Source organism: Ascaphus truei, unplaced genomic scaffold (assembly GCF_040206685.1).
Source record: "Ascaphus truei isolate aAscTru1 unplaced genomic scaffold, aAscTru1.hap1 HAP1_SCAFFOLD_918, whole genome shotgun sequence".
Lineage (NCBI taxonomy): Eukaryota > Metazoa > Chordata > Amphibia > Anura > Ascaphidae > Ascaphus > Ascaphus truei.
Window position 1 is genome coordinate 119,255 of NW_027457257.1, and position 17,245 is coordinate 136,499.

Genomic DNA, 17,245 nt, shown 5'->3' on the forward strand with positions numbered 1-17,245 from the left:
AGTATGGACCCCCTTGAAGTTCGGGACTTTTCCCATAAACTTCAATGGCAGAAAACCCCCATTGACTTCAATGGCGGCGATTTACCATTGAAAGTCTATGGCGGAGCTGCCCGTTGTTTTCAATGGGGATTTAGTGAAAAGCTGAGATTTCTTTTTCAATGGAGATTTTTGTATTAAAATGATTTAATGTGCATTGGTGTAACTCCGGTTTCTTAGGTCGTAGCAAGTCGCTTTTTGGACCATATGGTGTCCCAGTTCTGGCAATGCGAACTGGGAAGTTTGGACCTGCTAAACCTAACGGAACCGGATATTTTAATACGTTTATGTTTTATGCTTAATAGTGTATCTTAAGGTATGGACAAAGACCCAGAAGAGATTCTTTTGGGCCATAAGGTAGCAGATGGCCCTGGGGACGCCGCTATGTCTAGGATTTAAGTGCTGTTCAAAGAGTTTTATCACCCTCACTGTTTATCCGAAGCCCAAACCAGGGCAGGTCTTAAGTGTTCCAGTTAACACCTTTCAACAAAGGTTTTCCTGCCAGAACTCCAAATGGTAGACTGTCTGGCATTCCTGATGTAAATGTGGGGCTTCAGAAATGAGACCCCCAGAGTTCTACTGCGCATGTGCCAACTAGCAGGGGGACATGGGTCAGAATGCTTTCCCACGTTAGTGAGTGGCTGGAGGTAATTGTAAACCAATCCCCTGTGCTTAAGGTTAAGAATAGAAGGAGAATGGTTTATAAACTGCTGTCCACCCATATATCCTTTGTCTTCGTTTGCTGATATGGTTACCTGATATCACCTGAATGATTTCCTCACTGCTGAAAGAAATGCTACATCATACTTCTCATTCCCCAACCCTTAAGTAAGTGTACTTCTTGTTCGTTACTGTATTATCTGTTGTGTTCACCTATATTCTAAGGAATAAATACAATTTATTATATCTTAAGCCTCGTTCAGTTCAAACCCAATTATTTTTGTGTAATATTAATAAGCCTGTGGAAGCTATCGTCACAAGGAGGTATTATAGTGTGTATTGTGGGGAGAATTAGTGTGTGTGTTGTTTGGGAGTGATATTCGGGAGGATTGTGTGTGCAGAAGGAAGAATGAGTGAGGGGGGAGTAAGGGAGCAGGATTGAATGAGAGGGGGTCATTGAGTGATAGCGGGGAGGGGAGGGAAGAGTGAGGAGAGTGGGTGTAGGAGGGAGCAGTGCAAGAGACCGTCGGGGCAGAATACATGGTGAGAAGGGAGGCTGCCTAGAAGCATAAAAATCTACTTCACCACTGTTATGTACTCTCTTCAATACTCTGTGTTACAGATCTCTCTGGCAAGAAATGGGGTCCAATGGCAAAGACTGCTCTAAATAAGATAGTATAAATGAACACAGAGAGAAATTCCAAAGAGTAACCCAAGAAAATACAAGTGAAATCTAATCGTAAGGTAATTAGTCCCATTAAGTGAAATACATAAAGGAATAGTCCATAAAAAAGCACAAAGGAAAAAAATAGGAGTACTTTATTGTGATGTTACATTTCAGAGAATATAAAATTATAGGAAAACAATTCCACTTTGTTCAGAAAACCAGAAAGTCTTGGTCCCAGGTGGACTGAATTTTTATTGCAAATAAGTTCCTTAATACACAAGTAAAGAATATAGTTACTTATTCTATTCTCTACTGTAAGACGTGCCACATTGCCCAATATTTGGGTACAGTGCCCAGATTGTGACCATGCACTACAGAGGTGAGATTCCCCCAACTCCAATTTGCTACACACTCCAAGAGAGATTATTGTGATCAGAGGTGGAATGAGAGGGGTGAGAAGGGTCGCTGCCCAGGGAGTAGCCTGACAGGGGGTACAGAAATCTCTTTTGGTGCATATATTGCGGAGCTGCATTGATTGACTTGTCAATCAGCTCTGCTGCCTATCCCATTGACATCATGATCCGGCACTGTGATCAGCTGCAGCGCTGACCCAGGTGTGTTAGTGCAGCACTTTACAGGGAGGGAACAGAGGTTGTGGATGACAGATGCTGGGGATAGGCCATGAGTACGGGCCAGAGTAAGGTGGAGACTTTCTGTACTCTGCATACAGGACACTGCATGCATGACAGTGTCTGTGTGTGTGTGTGTGTGTGTGTGTGTGTATTCCAAGTGTCAGTGTGCATAAGTAAGTGTGCTCTGTAAGTATGCCTGTGTGGCAGGTATAGGGGGGTGGTTCAGCTGGAGGAACTTATCCAGGCACAAAAGCACATAGATGCCCCAGATTATACCACCCCAAATGCTGATAATATCCTGCTGCACTTTACAGAAGATGATGCAGATGTCAGTGGGTGGTGGGTTCATTAAATCCATCCATCATATCATAGCCACACTGTGCATATGATGTACTGAATCAATCACAGGAAGACATCTCCATGGTAGGGGTAGAAGTTAACAGAATATGTCCAGCACTGTGGTGTGTAGCCCATAAATAATAATTGTGCACATTACAGAACATACTTGCAACTGCAAGATCATTTTGCTGCTTGTAGTGTTTGCTCTTGTCCTGTGCAGTGTTGTCGTAGATCCGTCTCTTCAGTGTTCACTGCAATAAAAGTAAGACATTGCATTAATATTACAGAAGTTTGGGAGCTGAAATCCCACTATGCTGCAGACATTTTCCCTTTGCATAAGATTCTTGTGATTATATCTCAATGATGATCAATAACAACTACATCATAACACAGCCGCTCAATACAAAATATGTATTTGCTATCAATGGTCATGGAGGCCAAACGTCACACAATGTACAGATATACTGCTGCGGCCGAGTTTATTCGAGCATTTGCCCGTTCTTGGCCGCAGCAGTAACCTGGCACGCGCCGGAGGGTGCCGGGCGCACGCCGAAGCAGCGGAGCGCCCTCCGATCGGGGCTTTCTCCCTTCCGCTGCCGGGTCCGTCGGGTCCCCCGGAACCCCCTGCCGCTGTCCCCCACATCGCGGGACACCAGTGCTCCCTCGGGGAGCCCTGGACGCGCGTGCAGGGGGCGCAGGCACCCGATGACGCGTGACCGTGCATCGGTGATGCGCGGCACGCTGAGGGAGTGCGGCTAGCACGCCGGGGCATCCCCCGGCTTGCGGTGCTAGCCGTGCTTCAATAAAACGTGTCGGTAGTGTAGCAAGGATTATTTCTTCCTCTGGTGCATTATGATGGGATGTGTTGTAAGATTCTGCATTATTAGCATCACTGAATCTTTTGGAAACTGAGTAATATTCTATGTTTTAATGCAATATTATGGATGATCAGCCGGTAAAATAAAGCTTACTGTATCTGTAGCCATGCTCTACCCATGATGTGCTGAATCAATGACTGCAGAGTGATTCAGAGTGGTAAACATGACTGGAACTCATCTCTGAATAGAGGACAGAACAGCAGTGCAGAGTAGGAGGTGAATGTATCTCAAATGGAAGACTTAGTAGCTGTGTGGGGAGTAGACAGTACAGACTGATCAAATAAATAGTTAAAGGAGTATCTTCAACATTACTTGGCTTTGTTATCAACATTGAAGTTTCTCTTGTTTTTTCTGTTCTTTAAATCACTACTACTGATGCCATGTGTAACCTGTACTGAGAGATATACTCTACTGGCCTAGATGAAACCATATGATGCAAACAGGATTCATCCCACTCCAGATTCATATGATTGCACCACTTCAACCTTTAATAAAACACATAGAACTACAGCAGTGCGCTACTGCACATGTTCTTGTTATGAATGGTAGTAGATGTGGTCCTTGGGTCAATACTTCATACAGCAGCCACACTCTACTCATGATGTATTGAATCAACAAAAACCTGCATGGTACAGATCACAGGAAGGGTAGAGTAGAGGGGAATATGTCCAATGCGAAACCCTTAGCAGCTGGATTGTGTGGAGTCAACAAAACGACAAATACTAAATGAGAAATATACACATTGCTTATCTGTCTCTGTGTAGTCATTTTCCTCCTCTTCAACTGTCTTTCAAAATTTCTCTTCTGACAGAAAAGAAACACATGGCTTCAATATTCACTGTTCTTCCCTCCTGAAATAAAAGTTAAGCATTGCATGGTTATGATCATACATACAATGAACCTTGCGCCAAACCATGTGATCCAAAGTAAATCCACCTCCCTCCCATAGCTGTGTTCCTTCTAGAGCTTCTACCACACAAGTCATTAATGTTCGTGACACTGTACTGCAGTCACAGTCTGCACACAAAGTACTGAATCAATTACATCACACTGAAAAGGCAGTCTACATGATGCAATAGTTAACCATAATAACTCTGTCATGCAAATGACAGGAAAACCTATATGTATATCATTAGGGGAGAGGGGAAAAATAATTAAAAAATAAGTGCGACAAATAAAAACAGATTATAGGAAAGTAAATCCTTGCCCTGGGAACTTTACAATCTAATAGAAATGTTAGAAGACTTAAAGAGAGGCAGCAGTTGGGGGAAGAAGTGCAGTAGATGACAATGCTTGTCCTTAATGGTGGGTACAATTAGTAGAAAGCACATCTTGGGAACAATAGTTGTTAGCAGTGACTGTGGGTGTGGGACAGTAGCCACGAGTCAAAGTTTTTTAAATGCTTGATTTAAGTCGTGAATTTTAAGATTGGTCTTACATGTGGGTGGAAGAGGTTATGTTGGCATATACTGAGTGTGAGGAAGTTTCACATGTACGGTGCAGTGATGGAAAATGGTTTCAGGCAAGTGAGAGAACAGTAGAGGTGAAAGAAGTTTACAGGAGACAGTTATGGTTATAGTGCAAGAGACAAGCAAGGGCATAACGAGAGATCAAAGATGATATGCAAGAAGGAGCAGATTAATGGAGAGCCTTAACAAAAAGGTAAGGAGGAGAACTTTGTAGGTGATACAAAAACTTGATGGGATGCCAGGACAGGGATTTAAGGAGATGAGCAGAGACTGTTGTGGGAGAAAGTGAGATAATTCAAGCAGCAGAGTTTTGCATAGGAGAAAGTTGTGAAGCATGGAGGCCTGTTAGTAGTATGTTAAAATAACCTATAGGATAACAGTATACATTGGAGTTTTAGCAGTAGGTTGAGAGGGGAAAGGGAAGATCTTGGCAATATTACAGAGAAAGAGGCAACACATTTTACCCATAGCCGTGCATGTGAATGGAGATGGAATTGAAGAGCCAAATGTTACTCCTATGCAACATGTTTGATGACAAGATAGATGGTAGTACTGTTTACTGTGATGGAGAAAGGGGATAATATGAGCCCAGTTTTAGACATTAAGTTTAAGGCAGTGGAGTGCCATCCATGAGCATATAGCCAGGAGACAACCCAAGAGTAGGGACTGGATTGCAGGAGTGAGAACAGGGGTGGATAGATTTGTGTGTGTATCATCCGCATAGAGATTATATCTAAGGCCAAAAGCATTGATGAAGTCACCAAATGATAGTATGTAGAGAGAAAGAGAGATCTCAGAACAGAGACCTGATGTATACCCACAGACAGATCAATAGAAGACGAAGACATGTTAGCAACAGAGATGGAGAATGTGTGACAGGAAAGTTATGATGAAAACCAGGATAGAACTTTGTTACTGATACCAAGAGAGAGTTTAGAATATGAAGGAGGAGAGTGATTGAGAGCATCAAACGCAGCCGATAGATCAAGTAGGATTAGTAGGGAAAAACCTTGGGAATTAGCTTAAAGCACAGTCTGTAGAACGTGCTGTACGAAAGGCAGGTTGTAAAGGATCCAGGAGGGCATGTGATTTAAGAATGTTGACACTAGCAATTAGAAGGCAAACAGCATGAGGGATACAGAGCGGTAGTTAGTAAGGCACATAGGGTGTAGTTTGTTTCTGACAAAAGGGTGACCGCTACAGGCTTAAAGTAAGAGGGCAAAAATCCAGAGAATAGGGAGAAATTGAAGATGTGGGTGAGAGTGGGGACTAAGAGATGCAGTAAGGTGTGAGGGGATACGATCTAGAGGGCATGTGGTAGAGGGAGAATAGAAGATGATTAGCTTCCAGCTCTGTAAGAGAAGAAAAGGAGTCAAGTGCAGAAGGAGATTTGGGTAGAAGGAGAGAAGGGGGAAGGGACAGAAGGAATCTCCTTTTGGGTGGCATCCACCTTGCCTCTGAAGTAGTCAAATGCTTGAGGAGAAGTGAAGGAAGGATGGCAAGTGGGAGGAGAAGGTCAGTGGAGGGAGTCAAATACAGAGAAAAAAACAGCGTAAATTAAATTTGAGTGTTGATGAGTGTGGAAAAAAGTAGTGTATTTAGCCCTAGAGAGCAGCTTTATACAGGACAGGAGACATTTTTACTGTAGAAAAATCAAACAAAGTGTGAGATTTCCTCCGTAGGTATTAAGAACAGCGAGTGGAAGTGTGATGAGTGTGTTTGGGAATTTAGCCAAAGGTGTGGGTTAGAGGGATGAGTGTGTCAGAGCCTATAGGGGGCATATAGATAGGAGGATAGCATTGTAAGAGTTAATAAGATTGTTAGTTTAAGCAGAAAGAGAGAGAGAGAAGAGAGAAGAGAGGTTAGAGTAGATGTCAGAGGAGAGTTTAATTAAGCAGAGGCAAATCAGTGGGACAGGTAAGATGCGGTGAGGGGAATGACTGATTGTGACTGATGAGAGCAGAAGAGGTTATGTACAACTAGAGCCTTGTTAGTAAGAGTGGACATTCCAGAGGGCACAGGAGAAGGGAAGAGAAAAGTAAGGAAAGGAATGTGGATTACATTAGATAGGTTAACACTCTTAGTAGGGAGGCCTGATGTGTATATGAGCCGGTCCAAGATTATAAGAGATATCCCCCAACATCAGCGAGCATAGAAGGAGACACAGAGATAGGTGTAGAGAGAGACAGAGATAGGGATATGTAGAGAGAGAAGGGCGTCAAGAGAATGAGACAGATAGGCGTAGAGAGAGGAGACATAGAGAGAGGGGGCTTTGAGAGGGGGCGTAGAGAATGAGGGAAGGTGGAAGAGAATAGGATGTGCAGGAGAGCATTTCATTGAGCAGTGCAGAAATAGCTGCAATAGAGGTCTGTACAAATGGTGCTTTGTGTAGACACATGCAAAGGTAGGGGAAGGAAAGTGTATAGAACATGTGGATAAAAGCAGGAGTGTGGAAGTTAGAGAAATTAGAAAAGTTTTACAGAGCAGTGAGGAAACAGTAAACAGAAAGAACAAGAGAGAGGTTACATTGGGATGACGTGCTGTGGTAGAGAGAAATGCTAGGAGAGAGCCTCCAGATATTAGAGGACATGAATTGAGAGAGCAAATGTATAAATCAAAACCGGAGGGGGAGGTATAGCACGAAAGCTTGCACAGCAGTTGATGAAGATTATAGTCTTAAAGTTGCGTGTACCTGTCAGGGCACTCAAGAAGGTCAATGCTCACAAGTGCAGAGTTCATGAAGAAATGCTGAATCCAGTTCCCCTCCAATTTAATTTTAATATAACTTTTTCATTCTTCATTACTGCAAAAAGCAAACAAAACAAAACCACATTGCATTACTATTTTCAAAATGGATTGAATGACATATTCAACAGTAACTGTGTGATGCCAATATTGCCTTCTCACTCGTAGGCCAGTACGGTCAGGTACCCAGTACTGATAAAACAATAAGTGCCCGTACTAAGTACCAATATGAATTATAAGGAAATGTAAAATCTCCAGGTCTCTCTCCATCTCTGCAACAGATATATGGATAAGCCCATATTAAGGCATCACGTGACCGGAGCCGTCACTGACTGGGTATACGCAAAGATGCAGGGAGATGCAAAGAAAGGGAGGGAGAGAGACAGGGAGAAGATGGGAAACGGAGGGAGGCACGGATGGCAGGCCTCTCTCTTTTACTGGTGCATGCAAGGAGCTGGTCCCAACATCCACAAAGTGTGTGTGTATTATTGGTTGTGTTTTATGGCGGTAGGAGGATAGTGTGTATATTGTGTGTGTGTGGGAGTATTATATTGTGTGTAGGGTATTATAGTGTGTATATTATGTTGAGGTGCAGAGGAGAGTGTTAGATTGGGTATCTTGTGTTAGGGGGTATTGTGTATATTGTGTTTAAGACTATAATATTATTGGGGAGATTATTATTGAGGAGGTATTAAAGTGTGTATTGTGGGGAGTATTAGTGTATGTATTATTTGTGGGTGACAGATGCTGTGGGTAGGCCAAGAGTACGGGCCAGACTAAGGTGGAGACTTTCTGTACTCTGCATACAGGACTCTACATGCACTGCAGAGGTGAGATTCCCCCAACTCCAATTTGCTACACTCTCCAAGAGAGATTATTGTGATCAGAGGTGGAAGATGAGCAGGGTCACAGTCCAGGGAGTAGCCTGTCAGGGGGCATGGAAATCTCTTTTGGTGCGTATGTTGCCACGTGGCATTGATTGACCGGTCAATTAGCACTGCTTCCTATCACAGTGACATGATCCGGTGCTGTGATCGGTTGCAGCGCTGACCAAGGTGTGTTAGTGCAGCAATTTACAGGGAGGGAACAGAGGTTGTGGCTGACAGATGCTGGGGGTAGGCCAAGAGTACGGGCCAGAGCAAGGTGGAGATATTCTGTACTCTGCATGCCCATCCTGCATGCCCAGGACTCTGCATGCATGCCAGTGGCTGTGGGGTGTGTGTGTGTAGGTATGCCAAGTGTCAGTGTGCATAAGTAAGTGTGCTGTGTGTGTAAGTAAGTTTGCCTGTGTGGCAGGAGGTGTAGGGGGGTGGGGGGCGGGGGGCGGTTCAGCTGGAGGACTTTACCCAGCACAAAAGCACATAGATGCCTCTGATTATATCACCCCAAATGCTGATAATATCCTGCTGTAGATGCACTTTACAGAAGATGATACAGATGTCATCAGTGTTTGGTGGGTTCATTAAATCAATCCATCATATAATAGCCACACTGTGCATATGATGTACTGAATCAGTAACACCAATCACAGGAAGACATCTCCATGGTAGGGGTAGTGTTGAAGTTAACAAAATATGTCCAGCACTGTGGTGTGGAGCCCATACATAATAATTGTGCACATTACCAGAACAACATATTGTCAACTGCATGATCATTTTGCTGTTGTAGTAGATCCGTCTCTTCGGTGTTCACTGCAATAAAAGTAAGACATTGCATTAATATTACAGAAGTTTGGGGGCTGAAATCCCACTATGCTAATGACAGTTTCCCTTTGCATAAGATTCTTGTGATTATATCTCAATGATGATCAATAACAACTACATCATAACACAGCTGCTCTATACAGAATATGTATTTGCCATCAATGGTCATGGAGGCAATATGTCACACAATGTACATATATAGCAAGGATTATTTCTTCCTCTGGTGTATTATGATGGGAGGGTGAGATTCTGCATTATCAGCATCAGTAAATCTGTAGGAAACGGAGTGATATTCTATTTTTTGATGCAATATTAGGGTAAAATAAAGCTTGCTGTATCTATAGCCATGCTCTACCCATGATGTGCTGAATCAATGACTGCAGAGCGATTTAGAGTGGTAAACATGACTTGAACTCATCTCTGAATAGAGGGTAGCACAGTAGTGCAGAGTAGAAGGTGAATGTATCTCAAATGGAAACCCTTAGCAGCTGTGTGGGGAGTAGACAGTACAGACTGACCAAGTAAATAGTAAAAAGTAGTAACTTCAACATTACTTGGTTTTGTTCTCCACTCCTGTTTTTCTGTTCTTTAAATCACTAATACTGATGCCATATGTAACCTGTACTGAGAGTTATATACTCTACTGGCCTAGATCAAATTAAATGATGCAAACAGGATCCCTCCCACTCAAGATTCATATGATTGCACCACCTCAACCTTTCATAGCAATAACATAGAACTGCAGCAGTGCGCTACTGCACATGTTCTTGTTATGAATGGTAGTAGATGTGGTCCTTGGGTCAGTACTTCATACTGTAGCCACACTCTATTCATGATGTATTGAATCAACAAAAATCTGCATGGTACAGATCACAGGAAGGGGTGGAGTAGAGGTGAATATGTCCAATGCGAAACCCTTAGCAGCCGGATTTTTTGGAGTCAATAAAACGACAAATACTAAATGAGAAATATACACATTGCTTATCTGTCTCTGTGTAGTCATTTTCCTCCTCTTCAACTGTCCTTCAATTTTCTATTTTGCAAGAAAATGAACACATGGCTTCAATATTCACTTCTGTTCTGCAGTCTTTCCTCTTGAAATAAAAAAGTTAAGCATTGCATTATTATTATTATAATTATTATTGACGATACATACAATGAACCTTGCTCCAAACCATGTGATACAAAGCAAATCCACCTCCCTCCCACAGCTGTGCTCCTTCTAGAGCTTCTACCACACAAGTTATTCATGTCAGTGAAACTGTACTGCAGTCCCGGTCTGCACACAATCTACTGAATCAATGACATCACACTGTGTCACACAATGTCATGCTAACGACAGGAAACAATCTTTGTATATATCTTTGTATATATAATAATAATAATAATAATAATAATAATAAAAAAAATAAGACAGGACAGACACTCCTACATTGCAATCAATAGAAAATAACTGGGACAGGCACTTCAAGGATGCATACGGTCCCGGATAAACTGTAGCTACCTATACACGTGTGCCTTGTCTCTAGACTCTGCATATATCTCTATTTATATACCACCCATTGTGTACTCAGCGCTTTACAAGAGAGACCAAAAAGTACAGGAAATTATTATACAATAAGTTCAACAAACAAAAACAGACAATAGGAAAGTAAATCCCTGTCCTGGGTAGTTTACAATCTAAGAGAAATGTAAGGAGACTTACAGAGAGACAACAGGTGGGGGAACAAGTGCAGTAGATGACAATGCTTGTCCTTAATGGTGGGTACTTGTAGTATAAAGCACTTCTTGGGAACAATAGTTAGTGACTGAATGAGTGACAGTAGCAACGAGTAAAAGCTATTGAAATGCTTCATTTAAGTTGTGAATTTTAAGGTTGATCTTAAATGTGGGTGGAAGAGGGTATGTTGGCATATACTGAGTGTGTGTGAGTTTCACAGGTAAATTGATGGGAAAGGGTTTCAGGCAAGAGAGCGAGTGCGCAGTAGAGGTGTAAGAAGTATAATGGAGACAGTTATTAGTAGAGCTTAGGAGACGAGGAAGGGCATAACGAGACCAAAGATGATATGTAGGAAGGAGCAGATGAATAGAGAATAGTGTTGGACTGGGTCCTCAACTATAAAAAAATGGGTAACGGGTACCCGGCCAAAATGAAAGGTTCTACCCGGTCGGGTACACGGTTTGGCACTTACCTTCCGGGTGGCAGTGACATCTAGGATCAGCAGCAGTCCTGTGACGGTGGCAGCATCTGTGGTGTCTTCAGCCGGCGGGGGAGCTGCAGGCTCACAGACACAGCTTACCTGCTTCGGTGCTGTGGAAGTGATTCCTGCAGCTCCCCCCGCCAGGTGAAGACACCTCTGATGCTGCCAACATCAGAGGACTGCTGCTGCTGATCCTAGATGTCTTAGGAAAGGTAAGTATAAAAGATTATTTCCAGCTGCCCTGACATTACCCGACGCCGGGTATTACCCGGCCAAGTCCACTTCTCAGTGGCCGGTTTCGAGTAATGTCCGGGTAGCTGGAAATGTGTCGGGTAACGCCGGGTACTCGGTACACCACTAATAGAGAACCTTAACAAAAAGGTAAGGAGGAGAACTTTGTAGGTGATCTGAAACTTGATGGGAAGCAAGGAGAGGGATTTAAGGAGGAGGAGATGAGCAGATACTGTTGTGGGAGAAAGGGAAATTATTCAAGCAGCAGAGTTTTGGATAGATTGCAAATGAGAAAGTTGTGAAGCAGGGAGCCCTGTTAGCAGTATGTTAACCCATACGATAAGGGCATGCATTGGCGTTTTAGCAGTAGATTGACAGAGAAAAGGGCAAATCTTGGAAATATTACAGAGAAAGAATCAACAAACTTTAGCCAGTGTCGTGAATGAAGATGGAAAGGGAAGAGTCAAATGTTACTCCTAGGCAATGTGCTTTCATGACAGGATGATGGTAGTACTGTTTACTGCGATGGAGAAAGGTGATATTAGGCCAGATTTAGGGGGAAATATGAGGAGCTCAGTTTTAGACATTAGGTTTAAGGCAGAAGAGTGTCATCCATGGAGGATATAGCCAGGAGGCCACCCGAAACTAGGAACTAAATTGCAGGAGTGACGGTAGGGTGGATAGGTGTGTGTATCATCTGCATAGAGATGATATCAAGGGCCAAAATAGTTGATAAGGTCAACTAGTGATAGTATGTAGTGAGAGAGGTCCCAGAACAGAGTCCTGAGGTATACCAACAGACAAAACAACAGGAGACAAAGACACGTTAGCAACAGAGATGGAGAATGTGTGATGGAGAAGTATGATGAAAACCAGGATATAAGTTTGCTGCGGATACGAAGAAAGAGTTTAGAATATGAATGAGAAGAGTGATTGACAGTATCAAAAGCAGAAGAGAGATCAAGCAGGATTAGTAAGTAAAATGGACCTTGGGAATTTTCTTTATGTACATAATTGGTTACATTGGGAAAGGCAGATTGTGAAGGGCCCAGAGGAGCATGTGATTTAAGAATGTTGATCAAACGGGAGATCACAAGACGTTCTAGCAATTAGGAGGCAAATGGTAGGACGGATACAGGGCGATAGTTAGAAATTCACACAAGGTCAAGGTTATTTTTGAGAATAGGGGTGACCACTGCATGCTTAAAAGGAAGAGTTGAAAGAGCCAAAGGATATGGAGGAATTGAAGATGTGGGTGAGAGTGAGAGTGAGAATATAGGATTGAGAGGGCATGTGGTAGAGGGAGAAGAGAAGATCAGGTTCCAGCTTTGTGACAGGAGAAAAGGAGTCAAGAGTGCAATGAGATCTAGATAGAAAAAGAGAGAGGGGGAAGGGAGAGAACGAATCTACTTGTGGATGGCATCCACCTTGCCTCAAGTGAGCAAAGGCTTGAGGAGAAATAAAGGATGGATGTTAAGTGGGAGGAGAAAGTCAGTGGTGGGACTCAAATACATAGAAGACAGTGTGAATTAAATTGGAGTGTTGATGAGTGAGGAAAAAGTAGTGTTTGACCTTAAAAAAAGGAGCAGAGTTTTACAGAACAGGACAAAGGTTTAGTGTAGAAAATCAGACTGTGAGATTTCCTCCATAGGTGTTAAGAGCAGCAGTGTGATGTGATGAAGTGTGATGAGAGCGTGCTTGTGAATTTAACCAATGCATGGGTTAGGCTGCGTCTATAGTAAGCACGCAACAGAAGGCAAAGTTAGCGCATGCCTGTCGCTCCAGCAATCCCTGCACTGAGGTCCGAGGCGACGGGGAGGCCCTGCATCGCTCGCACGCACTGTGGACGACCAAGCGTGTGCCCATGATAATCACGGCCTTAGAGGGATGAGTGTGTCAGAGCCTAGAAGGGGCATATAGATGATGGAGGAGGAGGGAGGAGGAGATGATAGCATTGTAAGAGTTAACAAGATAGTTAGTTTAAGCAGAAAGTGAGGAGAGGTTAGAGATAAGGGTAGATGTCAGAGGAGAGAGTTCAATTAAGCTGAGGTATCGAGTAGGACAGGGGTGAGGGGAATGAGAAGTGGTGGATGATGAGAGCAGAAGAGGTCATGTACAAATAGACCATGTTAGTCGTAGAGCAGACATTCCAGAGGGCACGTGAGAAGGGAAGAGTAAAGTGAGACAAGGAATGTGGATTACATTAGATGGGTTAATACGCTTAGCAGGGAGGTGGAGAGAGAGGCAAGAGGCAGAGGGTGGTGTAGGGGTAGAGGAAGAGATGTTGCATGTACCTTGTCAGAACATTAAAGAACGTCAATTCACACTGGTGCAGAGTTGATGATGAAATGCTGAATCCAGTTCACGTCCAATTCAATTTTAACAGAACTTTTTCATTCTTCATTACTGCAAAAAAAAAAGTAAAAAACAATGCATTACTATTTTCAAAATGGATTGAATTCCCCCACCAATGACTATGTGTTACCAATATATCCCTCTCAGTCCCACTGCAGCACATACTGTACCAGTGTGAAAGTAAGAAGGTACACAGTACCGGTAAAACAATACGTGCCGGTACTATGCACCATATGAATTATAAGGGGATGTAAATCTCCCAGTCTCTCTCCATATCCGCAACAGAGTGGGCTCCGGTCAGTGGCATGGATGCCCATATATGGATATGCTCATATTTGGGCATCCCATGTCACTGACCGGAGCCGGCTCTGAGTATAGGGATATATGCGGAGACGCAGAGGTGCAAGGAAATGGGAGGAGGCACGGTGAGAAACAGGGAGAGACCACAGGAAGATAGAGGGCAACAACTTCCACAAGGTACTTGTATGGGTATAATTGTTTGTATTTTGTGCAGAGGGGGTAATTTCAGATAAAATACAATTCTCCACCCTCTACGAAACAATTCCACTTTGTTCAGTAAGCCAGAAAGTCTTGGTCCCATGTGGACTGAATTTAATGCAAATAAGGTCCTTAATACACAAGTAAAGAATAAAGTTACTTATTCTCTACTGTAAGAAGTGCCACATTGCCCACTATTTGGGTCCTGTGCCCAGATTGTGACCATGCATGGCAGAGGTGAGATTCCCCCAACTCCAATTTGCTACACTCTCCAAGAGAGATAATTGTGATCAGAGGTGGAACTAGGGGAGGGTGTGAGCAGGGTCACTGCCCAGGGAGTAACCTGACTGGGGGCACGGAAATCTCATTTAGTGCATATGTTGCGGCACTGCATTGATTGACCGGTCAATCTGCACTGCTGCCTTTCACAGTGACATCCTGATCGGGCACTGTGATCAGCTATAGCACTGACCCAGGTGAGATAGTTCAGCACTTTACAAGGAGGGAACAGATGTTGTGGGTGACAGATGCTGGAGGTAGGCCAAGACTGTTGGCCAGAGTAACGTGGAGACTTACTGCACTCTGCATGCCCATCCTCTCCCTGACATCAGGGGAAGGAAGTGGCCCTGGGGTGTGTGTAGGTATGCCAGATGTCAGTGTATGCATAAGTAAGTATGCCTGTGTAGTGGGAGGTGTAGGGGCGTTAAGCTGGAGGACTTAAAACAGGCACAAAAGCACATAGATACCTCTGATTATACCGCACCAAATGCTGATAATATCATGCTGTAGCTGCACTTTACAGAAGATGATGCAGATGTCATCATTGGTTGGTGGGTTCATTAAATCAATCCATCATATCATAACCACACTGTGCATATGATGTACTGAATCAGTAACACCAGGAAGACATCTCCATGTTAGGAGTAGAGTTGAAGTTAACAGAATATGTCCAGCACTGTGGTGTGTAGCCCATAAATAATAATTGTGCACATTACCAGAACAACATACTGTCAACTGCAAGATCATTTTGCTGCTTGTAGCGTATGCTCATCCTGTACAGTGTTGTAGTAGATCCGTCTCTTCAGTGTTCACTGCAACAAAAGTAAGACATTGCATTAATATTACAGACGTTTGGGGGCTGAAATCTCACTTCGCTGCGGACAATTTCCCTTTGCATAAGATTCTTGTGATTATGTCAATGATGATCAATAACTGCATCATAACACAGCCGCTCTATACAGAAGATGTACTTGCTCTCATTGGTCATTGAGGTAATACGTCACACAATGTACAGATATAGCAAGGATTATTTCTCCCACTTGTGCATTATGGCATTATGATGGGAAATGTTGTGAGATTCTGCATTATCAGCATCACTGAATCTTTTGGAAATTAAGTGATATTCTATGTTTTAATGCAATATTATGGGTGATCAGCCGGTAAAATAATAATAGCTTGCTGTATCTGTAGCCATGCTCTACCCATGATGTGCTGAACCAATGACTGCAGAGAGATTCAGAGTGCTAAACATGACTGGAACGCATCTCTGAATAATGGGCAGCAAAGCAGTGCAGAATAGGAGGTGAAAGTATTTAAAATGGAAGATCCTTAGCAGCTGTGTGGAGAGTAGACAGTACAGACTGACCAAGTAAATGGTAAAAGGAGTAACTTCAACATTACTTGGCTTTGTTCTCCACATTGAAGCTTTCCTCCTCTTTAAATCACTAATACTGATGCCATGTGTAACCTGTACTGAGAGTTATATAATCTACTGGCCTAGATGAAACCATATGATGCAAACAGGATCCATCCCACTCCAGATTCATAGAATTGAACCACCTCAACCTTTCATAACAATCACATAGAACTGCAGCTGTGCGCTACTGCACATGTTCTTGTTATGAATGCTAGTAGATGTGGTCCTTGGGTCTTTACTTCATACTGTAGCCACCCTCTACTCATGATGTATTGAATCAACGAAAACTTGCATGGTTCAGATCACAGGAAGGGGTAGAGTAGAGATGAAAATATTCAATGTGAAACCCGTAGCAGTCGGATTGTGTGGAGTCAATAAAACGACAAATACTAAATGGTAAATGAGAAATATACACATTGCTTATCTGTCTCTGTGTAGTAATTTTCCTTCTCTTCAACTGTCCTTCAAATTTTCTCTTTTGCAAGAAAAGGAACACATGGCTTCAATATTCACTTCTGTTCTGCAGTCATCCCTCCTGAAATAAAAGTTAAGCATTGCATTGTTATTATGATAATACATACAATAAACCTTGCTCCAAACCATTTGATGCAAAGCAAATCCACCTCCCACCCACAGCTGTGCTCCTTCTAGAGCATGCATGTCAAACTCCAGTCCTCGAGGGTCCCAAACAGGCCAGGTTTTCAGTAGGGATATCCTGAAAACCTGGCCTGTTTGCTGCCCTCGAGGACTGGAGTTTGACATCCTTGTTCTTGAGCTTCTACCACGCAAGTCATCCATGTGAGTGACACTGTACTGCAGTCCTGGTCTGCACACACTCTACTGAATCAATGACATCACACTGTAAAGGCAATCTACAAGATGTATTAGTTGTCCACACTTCCGAAATGTTACTTTTATGTCCAAATCACTTATTCCCATGACCTGATATTTGTATTTGTTATTTATAGGATTGTCACAAAGAGTTGATGAGGTCACCAAATGATAGTATGTAGAGAGAAAGAGAGATCTCAGAACAGAGCCCTGATGTATACCCACAGACAGATCAATAGAAGACGAAGACATGTTAGCAACAGAGATGGAGAATGTGTGACAGGAAAGTTATGATGAAAACCAG

At 43.0% G+C, this 17,245-nt stretch overlaps 1 long non-coding RNA gene across 1 annotated transcript; it reads right to left on the reverse strand.

Annotated features, from left to right (window-relative positions):
- Positions 1-1,539: 1,539 nt before the first annotated feature.
- LOC142486505 (uncharacterized) lies at positions 1,540-13,968 on the reverse strand. The gene is made up of 6 exons (XR_012798998.1): positions 13,856-13,968; positions 10,106-10,223; positions 9,051-9,117; positions 7,374-7,484; positions 3,954-4,063; positions 1,540-2,585 (listed from the first exon to the last, which is right to left on the reverse strand). It is a non-coding gene; the product is annotated as an uncharacterized LOC142486505 (long non-coding RNA).
- Between the last annotated feature and the right edge of the window lie 3,277 nt (positions 13,969-17,245).